This window comes from Heliangelus exortis, chromosome 4, assembly GCF_036169615.1.
Source record: "Heliangelus exortis chromosome 4, bHelExo1.hap1, whole genome shotgun sequence".
NCBI lineage: Eukaryota > Metazoa > Chordata > Aves > Apodiformes > Trochilidae > Heliangelus > Heliangelus exortis.
In genome coordinates this window covers 38,625,839-38,631,062 of record NC_092425.1, presented here as the reverse complement: position 1 = coordinate 38,631,062, position 5,224 = coordinate 38,625,839, and the positions used below count along the sequence as shown (strand labels likewise).

General features: G+C 42.1%; 1 long non-coding RNA gene across 1 annotated transcript; it reads right to left on the bottom strand.

Annotated features, from left to right (window-relative positions):
• Positions 1 to 1,001: 1,001 nt before the first annotated feature.
• LOC139796363 (uncharacterized) lies at positions 1,002 to 3,580 on the bottom strand. The gene is made up of 3 exons (XR_011725976.1): positions 3,140 to 3,580; positions 1,929 to 2,079; positions 1,002 to 1,507 (listed from the first exon to the last, which is right to left on the bottom strand). It is a non-coding gene; the product is annotated as an uncharacterized lncRNA (long non-coding RNA).
• Between the last annotated feature and the right edge of the window lie 1,644 nt (positions 3,581 to 5,224).

Here is a 5,224-nt window from a genome sequence, read left to right as displayed (position 1 = left end):
GGAAACCTGCAACAGGAACTGCAATGATTTCTTGATTTACACCTGTGAAGTCAGAAATCATCCTGCCATGGTGTTTTTTCATCAACAGCTGATGTGTAAGTTTCCATATTTCAGTGTCAGTCTACCCCGGAGATGGATGAAGCAAATTGATATCCATGAGCCTTTCTGTCATTTAGATTGTTTGAACAAATTTGACACTTAAATATTGGCTCTTATTTTGGGCTGAAGGGGCACGTGCTTTTTCACCAACAGTGGGTATCCAATAAAGCATTCCAAATTCCATCAATTTCTGTACCCAAAGCTTTGAAATGACCACTAGGAGCAGATTATGAGATGGCTGGAGAAGGGGAGTGTTGATATGGACTGAGACATTCAAGGCTTGATCTGATGTTAAAGCAACACTTTCACTCAGCTGGTGAAAGGGAGGAGGATGAGAAGTTTGATGTTCCAGTGAGATTGGCTGCAGGAATTATCCTTGGATAAGGAATTATCCTTAATCACAGGAGCCCAAGGTGTTCTGTAGGGAATGGCTGACCTTGACCCTCATGCACTGCTGTGGCTGAAAAAACAGGTTCCTCTAATTATCAGCAGAGCCAATACATTACTATTTAATCAGCATTCCCTTGAAATGGCAACTGCAATTTCACAGTATTGTTTACTGTTCTAGACTCACTGGTTGTGTCAGAAATACAAGCTCTGGTGAGCAAACCCTCTAAGCTTGACTGGAAAAAGCTTTTGAACTCATTGCCTCTTGCTCAAGAGGATGAAAAACAAACCTTAAAGCTGCCAATATTTATGTTTTGGGGGAACCAGCTGAAAAAGAGAAAGAGATTTTCTGAGCTCAAAAAAAAAAAAAAAGAACCAGACCATTAAAAAAGCTTATTTTGTTTTTTCCCCTTTGAAAATTCCCTTTTCATTTTAATTAAGCTCTCACAGGATTCATGGTGTTGGAGAGTATTCAAAGAAACAGAGAACTTGCTTGCCAGTTTTTCTTACTTTTTTTTTTCTCCCCTGCTAACTCAAACAGCTCTACTTGTTGCAAACATTTATCTGCTCTGAGGAAAGAAGCTGAAGCAGAGGAATGGCTAGAACTGCTCAGAAAACCTAAATTCAATAATATCAGTAACAACTTCTACATATTATACACAGACAAGTTAATAAGATTCTTTTATTGTAGATAAATCGATCCAGACTGGAAAAAATCTGCTCCAATTTAAACTTTGTGTTACCTTGCAGTTGTAAACCAGGGTCATAGAACCTTGATTTTTCTACAAGGACTAGAAAGATATGGCTGTTGCAAGAATACATTGATTTTCAATAAATTCTATGTAGTTTTGGCCTCCATCCTGCAAACACCAAGCTGGTCATTTCAGATATGAGTTTCCTCAGGGGCCAACAAAGACTTTATCTCCTTCCCAATAACTCTGTCAGTTCCTCTATTCCCAGCACAGGATCCTGACTTTTCTCCACTTTTGGGAACTGGGTGCTGAGTAGATGCAGAGAGGCTCTGCAGCTGCAGGGCAGGAACCTGTACCCTCACTGGGCATAAAAATAGAGGCATAATCATAGAATCAGAGGAAGTTAGGGGGTTGGAAGGGACCTGGAAAGATTACACCTACAACAGATCACATAAAAATGTACCCATGTGGGTAGGTCTGAGGGTTTTTAGAGTGGTTTTTACACAAAAGTACAGGACAGAATTGAAATGCAAAATGAAGTCCATCAGGATGCTTCAGATTAAGCATTACTAAGATTTAAAAGTCTTTCCTATGCAGCTTGAAAACTGTGTATCAGTTTTCTGATTGAATAATTGTTCTTCCCTACATCCCATGACATTCTGTTGAATTTAACAAGAGTCATATTTGTATATACAGGAGTAGAATTTGGCCTAATTAGGTATTAGAAATGTGGTTGCACTTGACACTTACACAAGGCTCCAGTCATCCTCAGATCTCAGAGAACTTTGCAAGGCAATAAAATCACACCATCACCCTCCACTGAACAGAGAAAATGCCAGCAGAAAAAATAACACCCAGGTGTTCTGACTGCATTGGCAATGGGGCCAGAGAAGCTTCATCCCTAAATAAGGGAAAATCAGTATCGTATGGTTCATTTATGAGAAACTAGGACAGAAAAAAAAAATTACTTCAGGATTTAGAAATTAGTTTTTGAAAATGAACTGCTTCTAGTTAGGCTTTGCAAAAGAGGATGTTTGAAAGAATATGAATGTATGATTAATATATAAAATAAGCTTCCAAACAATATATTTGGAATGTTATGTTTACTTAATTTTCTCATTCTTTCCAAAGGTGGAAATGAAGCAGTTTGATGTAACAGGCAAATTCGAAATTCTATTTGAATTAACTACATGACCATAAGTCCTTTTCTGACTAAACATTGGTGTTCCAGCCATGGAAAAACCTGGCCTTTAGGATGGCAACACGTGCTCAGGTCTCTCTATCTCCACTTTATACATCCATATGTATGCCTACATCCCATGATATTGTCTTTTCTCCATTTCAATGGGCATTAATGTTCTTAATCTAAAAATAAAGCCTTTTTTTTTTTTTTTTTTCCAGGACTGAAAGGTCTTCAGGCACTACTCTGTAATTCACTGCGTGCTGCAGCACATAAGTAATGACTGAAGAGTGTGAAACTCCAAAGAGACCTTTGCATTAAGATGAATAGACCAGCTGAGTGCATCCACTGAAGTGCTTTCTGTATGGGTGAGCACAACAGTGTGTTTGAAATATATCAAGAGGAACTGTTGTGTGTTTTAACACTTCTCAACAGCCAGGGCAAAATGGATTGGATGCAGAACCATACAGGTAAGAGTTACAAGACAAATAAATAAAGATAAAACTCCTCTGAATATTAAACTAGGTACAAAAAAAATGCAGCTATGCTTCTGGTAGCTGGCACACCAGCAGCAAACAAATCAGGGACAGGGGGCTGAAAGTAGCTTTTTCCTCTGCTAATGTCCCACCTTTAATGAGGTCCCAGATTTTCCCATTATTTAGCAGTTCATCTCCACATGTATCAGTGCCCACAGAAATGACCACAGCCTTTTGCCTGAGCCTTTGCTCTTTGGGATTTGTTCACTGAGCATGCTGGTTGGTTACCTAAGGACACTTCTTACCTTAGGCAGTGCCATGGCAGGGGAGAGGTGGCCAAGATAGCCCAGGAAAAAGGACAGAGTGTCTGTATGGCTCCCTGCCACGCTGCCTGCTCATCCAAGCTCCTGGGATGGATAAATGAGTTAGCTCAGTTTGGTTGGCACAGCTCCGTGCTGACCTGGCTGTCCTGATCCCAGGACTGGAATTGGCTTGTTTGGAGACAGGTCAACCTAGATAGACTTTCTCTTTGTCATTTGGCTGACCTCAACTTTCCTTCTCCACCCCACTTCCAATAATTATGTTATTTTCTCTCTAATTTCTTTTTTTCCCCATTTGTTTCATAATTAAACAACAAGCAGCAAGTTCCTGTCTGTATTTCTGTAAGGAAATCTTTGCTCAGCTGACTGGAAAAAAAGAAGAAAGAGTGTAAAGTAGTTATTTAAAACACAATTAGGAATTCATAAGCATTCTTGTAAATACATTCTCCCTCTGTTCGCCCAACATTAAATCTTACTCTCGGCAAAGCTTTCTTATGCCTTTCACTAATAAAAATACTACCAATATCTCCAACAGAAGGTAATTCTGTTTTGTTAATGATCAGCCACTACATTATAAACATCTAAATTTCATCCAGTTTCCTTTCTGCGTTACAGGTCTTTGATAATCTAATACCCTTAAACTATCCAGAATTAGGTTTTTTATGACATCAATGAGAAAATTAAAATGAGTATTTTGAATGATTACTAAATTATCCTGCTCTGAAACTGTTCTGATACCTTATATCTGTGGTTTTCCAGTTATTCTCATGGTTTACCACACGACACAGAGCCATGAGATAACTGTGAAAGAATGAGTTACAAACTCTGTGTAAATTTACCACAACTTTATGTTGCTCAGTGATGCCAGGCAAGTGTGGGTCTTGGTGTGCTTGAAGCATGTGGTCCTTTTTATTGACAAAAGGAGGTTCATGTGGGGTGGGAAGAGCTCAAACCCTATGTTCTATTTACTGACTCCTTGGCTGTCTGAAATGTCATCTTAAGACTATCAGGAGCTTTCTTTGTACCCTCCACCTCTGCAGCCACTTTAAGGGCCATTTGCAAATGAAGCTGAACCCACCATGACCATTGTCAGCCACTGGAAATTGTGTGGAAAAAAAAAAGCTCAAAAAAATTTTTTTTTCCTAGTCATAATCTGTGATTTTCTAGTCATATTCTGTGCAGTTGTGTCTTAGAAGCAGGGGCTGGGGTTGGGGGGAGAAGAGGGGGGCACAGGGTTGAGAAGCTTTTGGAAGCTCCCCTGGTTCCCACTCCATCCATGCCTATGGCCCAGGATGAGGAGATACAGGAAACTGGATGCACTTCTGCGAGTAACACACTCAAGAAAGGGAAAACAAAACTGCAAAAATTAAAAAGACCTGAAGGGCAGAGAGAGGAGGTGAGAGCAATGCCCGAGCAAAGACACCAAGGTGGGTGAGGAAGGAGGGGGAAAGGTGCCCCAGCAGAAATGTCCCCACAGCCCATGGTGAGATGGCGGCTGTGTCCCTGCAGCCCATGGAGGAGAAGGTGGAGCAGTCCCTGAAGGAGAACCGTGGGGTAAATGTGGAGTTGCAGCCCCTGAAGGGTCACGGGTGGGCAGATGAGGATCTGCAGCCCCTGAGGGGACACGGAGAGGCCCAGATGTGGATCTGCAGTCATGGAGGACCCCATGGCAGAGGAGGTGACTGCTCTGGGACTCTGTGGGCACCCAGGCAGGAGCAGTTCCTGAGGGACTGCACCCCAGGGGAGGGACTCACGGCCAAGGGTTTCCTGAAGGACTCGAGGGACCCCACCTTGGAGCAGGGAAAGATGTGAAGAGTCCTCCCCTGAGGAGGAAGGAGAGGCAGAAACACCATGTGGGGAACTGACCCTGAACCCCCCCTGCCCATCCCCTGTGCCCTGAGGGGAGGCGGCAGTGAAGCGATCTGCGACCGGGGAGGGGGGAGGTGTTGAATTCTGTCGTGTTTTCTCTTTCTCATAGATTAAATTAGTTTTTTCCTTCCCAAATTGAACCCAGGTCTGTGTTTCGCCTGTTTCTGTAACTGGGGAATGCAAACCTCCCTCTCCTTGTCA